Raw genomic sequence first — 12,007 nt, 5'->3', positions numbered from 1 at the left:
GATAAAGGCAACTTCGCAACCAATGTTTGCTTTCAACTAGCAAGTGAGTGATGGACAAGCAATCAGAGTAAAGCAGTGGCGATCTATTTTCTTGCTGCGATAAATAAGTTGAGCAGATACGAAAGAGTACCGCCTCTGGTCCGGCACCGTGTATGCATCTGCTAAGAATTTGACGGTGCTGCAGTAGCGATGGCTGTCGGCGCCGTGGAAGCAGATCTAGGAGGGTAGGCGGTGGCGGCGGGGCGCGGTGGACGAGACGGTCGTAGGAGCGGCGCCGGCAAGGTGGACGACGGTGGGGATGAAGTGAGAGGACGGGATGCAAGGATCCCGGTCCGAAGCCATGGATGAGACAGGTCTATCTCTTGTAATGGACGGTGGCGTCGGGGTATCAGCTCCGGCTTGGTGGAGGAGGACGGCGGTGGATGGAGTGGCGGATGGAGGAGGCTAGGGTGGAGAGGGTATTTTGGCGCCCACGGAGTACGAATGGGGAAATGGAGGTAGAGAGGAAGGGGGGAACCATCTCTTCAGGGCGCACTTGTCTCAAATGCGAGGAAATTTACAAACTTAGCCCCCGTTTCAAATTTCCTACATCACAACAATATTAGTCGGTTGGGGATAGGACGGTAATCTCGCATACACCGAATATTTGCCGACGAGAGTTTGTTTTTGGCGCCCACCAGGTATGAATCGGGGAGGGAGTCGATTTCGGCCGAGGACACACTGTGTTTTGGCGCCCACCGTGTATGAATCCGGGTGAGAGGCGGTTATGTCATGTTTGAGTGAAATTACAAACCTACCCCTATCAAAACCTATAGAAATCGAACAGATAGGCTTTGCGTGGCATGGATAGGCAGTAGTAATTTCCATCTCGCACATTTTGGTTTCGGGCGGTTATTGTGACTTTCCCCGCTTCGTTCAAATTTTGCAGAGTGCACGTTTACCGTGCCAACTCAATTCGAATCCCGTTTGTATTCTGGGTTTTTTTCGGGCGGGGTCCATTTTCGATTGAAATAAAATTCTATATACATCATTTTTTTATATATACTTTCAAAAGCACAACTCCCTTTATACATAAATATGGTTTACAAATGGCATGATCTTAGATTCATAAGGTTGTATCCATCAATTTGGGTTTTCAAATATTTGAAACCACTTTATGTTGAAATCCAATGTATGCATTCCTCACTAACTGTCTCAAATTAATGTGTGTTTCATGCGGGTTTTTTTTACTTCTCAAACATGTATAATGTGTTTCACACACGCAACATATAGTGTAATCCCGTTTAGACATTAATTGCATATAAACCATGCATTGTTTCTAGTTAAAGAATCTATGGATGACCAATTTTGATAAACTATATAACATTACATGTGTCCCCAAATTAAAATGAATATGCATGTTTGATACACCAATTTGCGTTATGATATTATCGATGTCGTGATCTCCAGTTTAAATATTTGAATCCCATTTAATCCAGATATCTGTCTCATATAACTATCACTCATGCTTATATAGGACTATCTCTCTAGACCTATACGTGTTCATCATCTCTCGTGTATCTCTCGTGCTACCTGTATGTCGACAATGATCTTTTATCTTCGTAACACACTGACGGTACTCTCTCTCGACCTTCATCACTCTATCTCTCTCTAAGTATATCTCGCTCCCTGCTATGTGTCTCTAACTATGATTCTCCATGTGGAATCTCTTTCTCTCACACAACCACAAAACTTTGTCTCCCGGGGTCTCATTTCTCTCTACTATACCCCTGTGTGCCACTCGCACACCCGTCGTACAGCGATGTATTTCGCACCTTAGGTATGAGAACCTACGACTCTTCCTCTTAAATATCTCTTTCTCACACACAAACACAAACTCTATCTCCTAGGGTCTCATATTTCTCCATAGTTCTCTTGTATGTCACTCACACACACTCTCTCTCCCTAGGGATATCTCGCGTTCCCTCATATGTCTCTCTAGCTATCACTCTCATTTTGAAATATCTTTCTCTCTCGCAGACACAAAACTCCGTCTCTCGGGATCTCATTTCTCTCCGATATTTGTTTGTATGTGAGTCACATGGACCCTTTCTTCATCTCTCTCACACCCACACCCATAACTCAGCCTTCTGATCCACTCGACTCATATCTCTAACGCACACTAGCTAGCATCTTTATCTTTCTACTTATCTGTTTCTCCATCAACCTTCTTTCATTTATAGGTTGATCTCTTTTGCACAATCATTGTGCCTCACTCCCTCTGCTCGCCATAGATGCATGCTCCAGCCCATGCCACTATCTCTTAAAGACAAAAACACATGCTCAATTGTCAGGTCTTCTTCCCTGCATTCTCACATGCATGCAATCTGTCATACTGATACGTCTCTCCCATGTCGTTGATCTTATGACTTATGTCTTCTTTCTTTTATCTCGATCATGCGCGCGCGCACACACACACATCCCACGTATACATGTATACCTCTCACACATGCATGTTCAAGGTCTCTATGTCTCCATACGTAGTTAATTACCCTCAACCCTAATGCCACATCGAATCGTTCTCTTTTTGTGTGCACATAACTTCTGCCTAGATGGGTAAAACACACACTCACACTTAACAATCTCCTTCTAGCTACCCGCCCTCTCACTCTTCCCCTATATCCCCGAAACCAATAAGACCATCCCTTCGTTTAATTCCCGCCTACATGCACCATCGATATATAGTAGTCTTCCTCGGTGTCTCTTGAACAAACACGCTCTCTCGATGTCGACTCCTCTCACGCTCACACACCTTCTCTTCCCTCTCTCCGGGCATTTTCTCTCTCGCACCCCATCGTTAGTTGCCTCTGCCATACACATCACCTCTCTATGATGAAGCCATGCACACTTAAATTACATCCGCCACCGAGGACCCCGCGACACACACACACACCCACCCCCCCCCACACACACACACAAACACACACGCGCGCACGCACGCACGCACCCACCCACACACACACACACTAAGACTCCATCACACACACACGCACACACACACACTAAGACTCCATGTCTCTCTCACACACACCCACACCCACACACACACACACAAACACACACACACACACTAAGACTCCATCTCACACACACATGCTCTAGGCAGAGCATTTGTTCCTACCACCCTTCATCCAACCTTACCCGTATGATAAACAATCACCTTAATTTACTTGTATAACATGGACAAATTCCACTTTGCTTTAGTAGTTAGCAAACTTATCATCTGTACCCTTATAAAAAACAGAGTTGGCGATGATGGTGTGCCTGCCATCTTGTAATATAGACCGTCTGATCTATATCTGACGGATAGAAAGAAAACTATGATAATTTTATAAAGAAACCCGCACCTCTCTCCACATCCTTATCTCCCACAACCTCATTGCTGAGCAATTAAAAAAGAAAGTCTCTGGAACAATCTAGCATGGTGGCCGCTACCGCCTGCCGGCGCCGTCCATCCCCATGCCTCCGCCCATTCCGACCACCAGTCACCACCACGCTCCACTCCTCCTCACCTTATCTCTCATCTTTCATTTTTTTTTGATGACATTCTCGAGATACTAGTTTTTCGATAAAATTCTGGAAATATCATTAGTTTTTACACATGGGATTACTCCTGCATGGGTAAATCACAACAGGTGTTTTGTAAAAAATGCATATTGATGTTCCGTGCAATGCACGAGCATCTTGCTTGTAATTATATAATGCAAATCACGAGCAGGAAGTGACATTTTTTACACAACCATGTTAACATGGCCACATAAATCACTAGCTAATGTAAATACCACTATACTTATATACCGATGCAAAATGTTGAGTACATGTCCGAATAGTAGAGTCGCACACACGCAATCTGTCTCTCAGAATCTCACACACACGCACACTAGTTACGTGACACCCACTTAAGCAGACACGTATGTTACAATTTGTGCACCCGTGGGTACATGTGATGTTGCGCATTTATTTAACCCAGACGGCGAACCCAAAAAGTAGCTGCATTCATTCCCTCCCGCCGCCTCTTCTCTGGTCGCCGTCGCCTGATAACCCACAAGTATAGGGGATCACAATAGTTTTCAAGGGTAAAGTATTCAACCCAAATTTATTGATTCGACACAAGGGGAGCCAAAGAATATTCTCAAGTATTAGCAGTTGAGTTGTCAATTCAACCACACCTAGATAACTTAATATCTGCAGCAAAGTATTTAGTAGCAAAGTAGTATGGAAGTAACGGTAATGGTAGCAAAAGTAACAATAGCAGTTTTGTAGTAATTGTAACAGTGGCAACAGAAAAGGAACTAAGCGAAGAACAATATGTGAAAAGCTCGTAGGCATTGGATCGGTGATGGAGACTTATGCCGGATGCGATTCCTCATGCAATAGTTATAACATAGGATGACACAGAACTAGCTCCAATTCATCAATGTAATGTAGGCATGTATTCCGAATATAGTCATACGTGCTTATGGAAAAGAACTTGCATGACATCTTTTGTCCTACTCTCCCGTGGCAGCGGGGTCCTATTGGAAACTAAGAGATATTAAGGCCTCCTTTTAATAGAGTATTGGACCAAAGCATTAACACTTAGTGAATACATGAACTCCTCAAACTACGGTCATCACTGGTAATGGTCCCGATTATTGTCACTTCGGGGTTAATGGATCATAACACATAATAGGTGACTATAGACTTGCAAGATAGAAGAACTCACATATATTCATGAAAATATAATAGGTTCAGATCTGAAATCATGGCACTCGGGCCCCAGTGACAAGCATTAAGCATAGCAAAGTCATAGCAACATCAATCTCAGAACATAGTGGAAACTAGGGATCAAACCCTAACAAAACTAACTCAATTACATGATAAATCTCATCCAACCCATCACCGTCCAGCAAGCCTACGATGGAATTACCCACGCACGGCGGTGAGCATCATGAAATTGGTGATGGTGGAAGGTTGATGATGACGATGGCGACAGATTCCCCTCTCCGGAGCCCCGAACGGACTCCAGATCAGCCCTCCTGAGAGAGATTAGGGCTTGGCGGCGGCTCCGTATCATAAAACGCGACGAATCCTTCTCTTTGATTTTTTTCCCCGAACATGAATATATAGAGTTGGAGTTGAGGTCGGTGGAGCTCCAGGGGGCCCACGAGGCAGGGGGGCGCGCCCAGGGGGGTAGGCCCGCCCCCACCCTCGTGGACAGGGTGTGGGCCCCCTGGCGTTGATTCTTTCGCTAGTACTTTTTATTAATTCCAAAAATATTCCCCGTGAAGTTTCAGGTCATTCTGAGAACTTTTATTTCTGCACAAAAATAACACCGTGGCAATTCTGCTGAAAACAGCGTCAGTCCGGGTTAGTTCCATTCAAATCATGCAAGTTAGAGTCCAAAACAAGGGCAAAAGTGTTTGGAAAAGTAGATACGACGGAGACGTACCAACTCCCCCAAGCTTAAACCTTTGCTTGTCCTCAAGCAATTCAGTTGACAAACTGAAAGTGATAAAGAAAAACTTTTACAAACTCTGTTTGCTCTTGTTGTTGTAACTATGTAAAGCCAGCATTCAAGTTTTCAGCAAAGATTATGAACTAACCACATTCACAATAACATTTAGATCTCATGTTTACTTATATCAATAGCATAATCAACTAGCGAGCAGTAATAATAAATCTTGGATGACAACACTTTCTCAAAACAATCATAATATGAAATAACAAGATGGTATCTCGCTAGCCCTTTCTGAGACCGCAAAATATAAATGCATAGCACCTCTGAAGATCAAGGACTGACTAAACATTGTAGTTCATGGTAAAAGAGATCTAGTCATAGTCATACCCAATATAAATTTATAGTAATGGATGCAAATGACAGCGGTGCTCCCCAGTGTCGATGGGAAACGACATCTATGGGACCACAAGAATCCCTACTACGGTTGTCGGGGCGCAGGGTTGTGAGAAGAGCAGGATTAACAGTCAGCACAAGGATCGTTTACCCAGGTTTGGGCCGCGAGGATGCGCAAAACCCTAGTCCTGCTTTGGTGTGTATTTGAGAGAGTTCTTGAGCTCTTGAACTAGCTATGGTGGCCGCGTAGTTCAAAAGAGCTGAATCCCTCTCCAGTATGCCATGGGCTTCCTTTTATAGTCGAAAGGGGCTGCCATAGTGGCACACAGGAGGTGGAAATTCCTACAGTGCTGCGAGCTTATTCCTCGTATTACAGGACAAGACACATTTAATGCGTCGCTTAGGTGTCCCCTAGCTTTATCGGGGACGGGGAGCGAGGCCCGTCCCGTCCATCGCCGCTCCTCTTCACTTCGACACGCGCCCTGGACAGCGACGCATGCGGCACCACATAGGCAGGCAAGCAGCTGAGGTGGCGCGGTGGTAGGGTCTTCACGAAGATCTGCATGCCGCCACGCAGGCACTTGCTGATCTGGTCTGGAAGCTGCATGTTGCCACGCATGTGCTAGCCCAACTGGTCTGGCTGGCAGCTGCATGGGAACGGCGATAGAAACATGGCTGGTGCGGGCCTGGCAGTGGCCCTGCTGATATCCGCGGCAAGGGCCTTGCCGACGACCCGGCAAGGGTCTTGCCGTGGTGCGTAGTCGTCCCCGGCAAGGATCTTGCCGGGGGTCTTGTGGCTTTCCTCAGCAAGGATCTCGCCGAGGGTCGCCTTCTTCTGGCCCTCATCTGATCTTGTGTGTTTATGATCTTGACAAAGATCTGCATGCAACCACGGAGGTGCCTCCTGAACCCTGGTCCCAACGTAGTTGGTTGGGTTGGAACCTGTGGGCTCAAGGGCGGCTCACTCTGTTGGTGTGGGCAAGCTGCCCCGGCAAGGATCTTGCTGGGGCTGCTGAGGCTGCCCCGGCAAGGGTCTTGCCGGGGGAACCTGCTCCGTCCTTCTACTTCTTTGTGTTCTTGGCCTCGGCGTTGTGTTGGGCTTCAGCTTCTCTCCGGGCCCCCTCCTCTGCTCTGCTTAGTGTGGCCGTGGCGCGCGGCTCCGACTGCCCATGCACAAGTAAAGGGGTACAAAGGTGTGCCCCTACTTTTGTACACCAACAGGAGCCCCCGGGCCTGGTCCACACATAAGCGCGACACATTGTTGGGCCAGGCCCAGAACGGTGCGCGGGCAGGCGGGTCGGATTTTCACCGCAGCAACTCTTCGTCCGCTGCGCTTCCCCACGGCCCGCGTTGGACGCGCGTCGTGGAGGATCGTGCGTCACGTGGGTGGCATGCGTGGGGCGGGTTCCGCACGCATGCATCACATCGCAGTTAATGGGAAAGGAGGTGGCCCGCACCTTCCCCGTAAAAAGGAATAACCGCGGGCGCGCTGCTCACTTTACCCCCCTCCCTGCGTCTTCTCCAATCTCAGAGTCGCCACCCCCTTTCTTCCTCCTTCTCGGGTTCTTGCCTTCGCTCACCGCCGTTGTGCCTCTGCCATCCTCTATCTCTTGCTCCCCCAGCCGCCATGGCACCCAAATCCACTAAGGGCAAGGGAGTAGCCAAGGACGGCGGAGCGACGGAGCCGCCGGAGAGTGCGCTGGCGGTTCAGCGGACGCAGCTCGCCTACTTCCCCTCGACGGTCGACGCGATCGAACTGCGGGATTACTTCAAGCCCCTGTGGGGGGTGAAGATTGGGGGAGAGACGACAGGGCATCCAGCCACGCGCGTCATCCCTGCCAACTGTGCCGAGGCCGCCCCAAATCAGTACCCTTTCTTTATCGACTACTTCTCCTGCGGGCTCTGTCCCCCTTTCTCCGATTTCTTTAGCGACGTCATGCACACCTACGGCTTCCATCTTTTGGATTTTACTCCAAATGTCGTGGTGTGCATGGCTCTTTTCGCGCACCTTTGCGACGGCTTCGCCGGGGTGCATCCCAACACGGCGCTCTTCTGCCACTACTTCTCCCCTCAGATCCAACCGGGGGGCGCCATTTCCGGTTGCGTCACCTGGATCCCAGGGTCCAAGGGGGCGTACCCGGAGGGCGCCATGAAGGAGAGGTGGGAAGAATGGCGGGGCCGGTGGTGCTGGATTGAGGAGGAGGACCCGCCGGACTTTTGCCGGGTCCGCAAGGCGCCGCCGGTCCGCAGAAGCGATTGGAGCGATGTCGATGCTGACGACGCGAAGCTTACGATCGCCACCACTAGGATACTCCGCCTCACCGAGGCCGGGCTCACCCTCGAGATGATCGGGGCGGATATCATCCACCACTGAATCGCTCTGCTGCATAACAAGGGGAGGCCGGCCTGGCTCTTTACGAATGCCGCCGACATCACGAGGCTCCGCCCCGGCCTCGACCACAACCTCACGGTGATGAGGCACGCCCATCTCTACTAGCGGCTCTTCCAGCTTGACGTGAACCACGATGGCGAGGTCGAGCAGACCGGCAAGGCCGCGAGGGCCGCTGCGAAGGCCGGCAAGGTCGCCAAGGGGCCCCTGTTTAGGTTGCCGGCGGGAGTGGTCCCGCTGAGCAACAACTCTCGCCGGACCGACATCATCGCCATGATGCCGGACTTCAATGCGCATGGCCTTGACCCGAACTGGGCCGAGCCGGAGGACATCCAAGTGCAGGAGTTCTTCGACACCTTGCATGAGGGGTACGTCACCGCCGAGCCGCGGCTCATCCAGGACAGCTCCCAGGTGGAGTTGGACTACATCGCCGCTAGGGCGGTGGAGGCGAAGCTCGCTGAGTAGGCCGGCAGCACCAGCGGCGTGGAGGACAAGGCCGCGGCGGAAGCAGAGGAGAAGGAGCTCACCCAGTGGGCAGAGGCCACCGGGGAGGCCAGCAGCGCCGGCACCGGGGCTCCTCTTGTCGAAGACGTGGTCGGTAAGTCGTCGGAGGAGGAGGAGGAGGCCGTGGCCGTCGACCCTCCAGCCACGGGGACAGGACGGGTTCTATGGCGGGCCACCTCCGGCCAGCCGTTCTGGCCTGGCAGGGCTGCGCAGCTGCGGCAGGCCCAGGAGTTGTCCGCACACCAGACGAGGGCCGCGACGGCGAAGAAAGTGGTGACGGCCGCGGTGGCGAAGGAGAAGGCATTCGCTTCTTCCTTGGTGAAGCGCATTCAGACGCCACCCCTTCCCCTCCTCTGGCAGACGTTGACGTGGGGGTCACCTTTGACTTCAGGTCCCTCAGCCCAAGGAGGAAGAGGAAAGCAGCAGAGGAGGAGGTGGATGACGAGTAAGTATCTTGCTCTTTTCTGTCATCTCCGTCCTCTCAATCTGTACTGCTTGTCTTGACTTGTTTTCATTTTCGCAGGGATGCGGAGATGCTGGCCCAGAGAGTGAAGAGGGCCAAAGCCTCGGCGGGCGATCAGCCCCCGGCAGGTACTTCGAGGGCACCACTGGTGGTGCTGAGCAGCCCGGACAGCAGCCCCCGGCATAGCCCCCAGCGTAAGTTCATCACTCACCCCTCGTCAACATGTGTTGGGGGGCACGATCTCCCGGTGCTGACCTTGCCGTAGTCGCAGGAGGAGGACGGCAGCAGGAGCAGCCAAAGAGGGCTACCCCTAACACACTGCCCCCATCGACCACGCCGCCCCGAGGGGTGTCCCTGACAAGGGCGCCAAGCACCGAGCCCATGCACACGGAGGAGGGGGAGGAGAACTCGGGTGCCGGTGGCTTTGCCTCGGCGCCAAATGTTGGCGGGGAGGGGACCTCTGCTCCCCAGCCCGGCATTGGTAAGCCGCTCGCCTTTCGTCCTTGTTCTCTTTCTTTTCTTGCTGATTCTTGGTCTTGGCTTTGTCTCATTCCCCTCTTGGTGTCTAGATCGTCCATCGGCGGACCAGGAGGACATAGACGCCATCATCGAGGACGTCGCCAAGGACGCCGCGGCAGAGGCCGAGAAGGTCGCTGCCGAGGAGTCCGCCAAGGGTGCTGCCGAAGACGCCGCCAAGGGGCCTGCTGGGGAGCCCCGCAAGGGGTCTGCCGGAGAGGCCGACAAGGCCGCCACCGAGGAGGAGGTGGTCGATGACCAGCCCTCCTCCTCTGTTGTCTCCGGCTCCGGCAGGTATCTGCGGGTGACCGACGACCTCTTCGTCCACCTCCCAGGGGCTTCCAGCTCCAGGGCGCCCGTCGAGGGAGAGGTGTTTGACGAAGAGGTGCTTGCCGCCGCTGGGCTCGAGGTCGTCGACAAGCCGAGCGCCGGTGGCGATGGCTCTCAGGTGGAGCGGCTTCTCCAGGCCATGGGCGCCAATTTCCGGAAGCTCTAGGTGCTCCACCGTGCCTGCCTGGACAAGGCCAAGTCCAGGATGGCAATGATGGACAAGGCGGAGGCGAACCTCAAGGTGCGTGTCGCCGAGGCGCAGACTTGGTTCCGCCAAGCTAGCGAAGAGCTGAAGGCCGCCCATAGTGAGTTGGCCAAGCACGACGTGGAGCTCACCATGAAGCTGGCCAACATTAAGAAGGCCCAGGAGACGGCGGAGGGCTTGGCCGCTGCAGCCGAGGTCGCTCGGACCCAGCATTAGGCCGCGCTGAACTCCCGGGAGGAGGACCTCGCCAAATGCGAGGCGGACCTCGACGCCAAACTCCACGCCAAGGACGGGGAGGTGGAGAAGCTTGTCGCGCAGCAAACCCAAGAGCTGGAGCAGAGGCATAGGGAGACTCTCCATGCCTAGGCTCTGGTTCACGCCGGCAAGGTGAAGGAGCTGGAGGTGGAGCAGGACGGGCTGAAGGAGCTGGCCCTAAAGCTATCCCAGGAGAAGGACACGCTCAACGGCGCCCTGACGGAGGCGCAGGGCGCGGCCGTCAGCTGGGCCGAGGAGCTCTCCGAGGCCAACAACTCCATCAAAGACCTCAAGCTGAAGCTGGAGGGCCTCGAGGAGATGCTCTCAGAGGCCAAAGATCGGGAGGAGACCCTGGCCAAGGACTTGGAGGCCGAGAAGCTGCAGCGGAGGAACGAAGCCGCCAGCCACAAGGATTTCATGGAGGGCGAGAATCGCTGGATCAGCCGCCTCGAGGACGTCGCCGACAGGATCACCACGCAGCTGGCTACCATGGGGATGCCAAATGTGAGGTATGCCCCAGAGCGCAGCGGGACCACCAACGCCAAGCTGACCCTGTTCTTCGAGGGTGTTCTCGGGGCCCTGGAGCAGTTTCACTCAGACAGGGTGGCTTCACTGGCCAACGAGAACCGAAGGCTCTGCCGGGGTGCCATGACCAAGGCCCTCACCAAGGTGGCGTACTGGAACCCCACCATTGACTTCGACGCCGCGCTGGAGAGCTTGCCGGAGGGTACTGACCTCGCGCCGCTCAAGGAGCGTATCGAGCCCATCATCAGCCTCATCGGCGGAATTAAAAGGGTGGAGGGCCAGAGCCGGGATTAGGCACCCCGTTTCTTATCGCCGCTGCAGGTTCATGACCAAGACAATTTCTATCTTTAGTTAGAACCGCAGCAACAATTTGATGTAATATAACTCTGCAGCACTTTTGATATTATGCATGTTATTTTCATGTTCGATTTTCCTATGTATGTCCACCCTACGTTAACTAGGAAGGCTTGCCGGCGCGTAAACCCAGGGCGGCGTCTTGAGGACGGATCCCCATTAGCCTGCCGAGTGTGCTTGCTGCCGGGCAAACCACCTCACCGCCCCCAACGCGGCCGCTCGAATTGTCGAGCTTGACTCGAGTCAGCATCGAGAGCGTTGCCAGGCTATGGAAGGCTACCCTGCCACTCTCGACGCGGCTGCTTGAGGTGTTGAGCGGACTCGAAACAGAACAAGGGCGTTGCCAATTGCGGGAGGGCCCCTTTGCGTGCAGGTTTTCCATACATAGGTGGAATCTCCGAGGATGATAATCTTATGTATAGAAGGAAATAGCTCAAGGCTCTGGATGACTTAGCTTTTCTGTTGCCGTGCTGGCGTCCTTCGCGCTTGCAGGCGGCGCAGTTTTCTCCTGGTCGTCTTCTTCCTTAGAGGCCATGGCGATGCCGAACATGCTAGGCTAACTGCTAGACCAGATTCTCACAATTGTGCCCCCTA

This window comes from Aegilops tauschii, chromosome 4 (assembly GCF_002575655.3).
Source record: "Aegilops tauschii subsp. strangulata cultivar AL8/78 chromosome 4, Aet v6.0, whole genome shotgun sequence".
NCBI lineage: Eukaryota > Viridiplantae > Streptophyta > Magnoliopsida > Poales > Poaceae > Aegilops > Aegilops tauschii.
The sequence above is the reverse complement of the archived record's forward strand: the minus strand, read 5'-3'. Positions refer to the sequence as shown.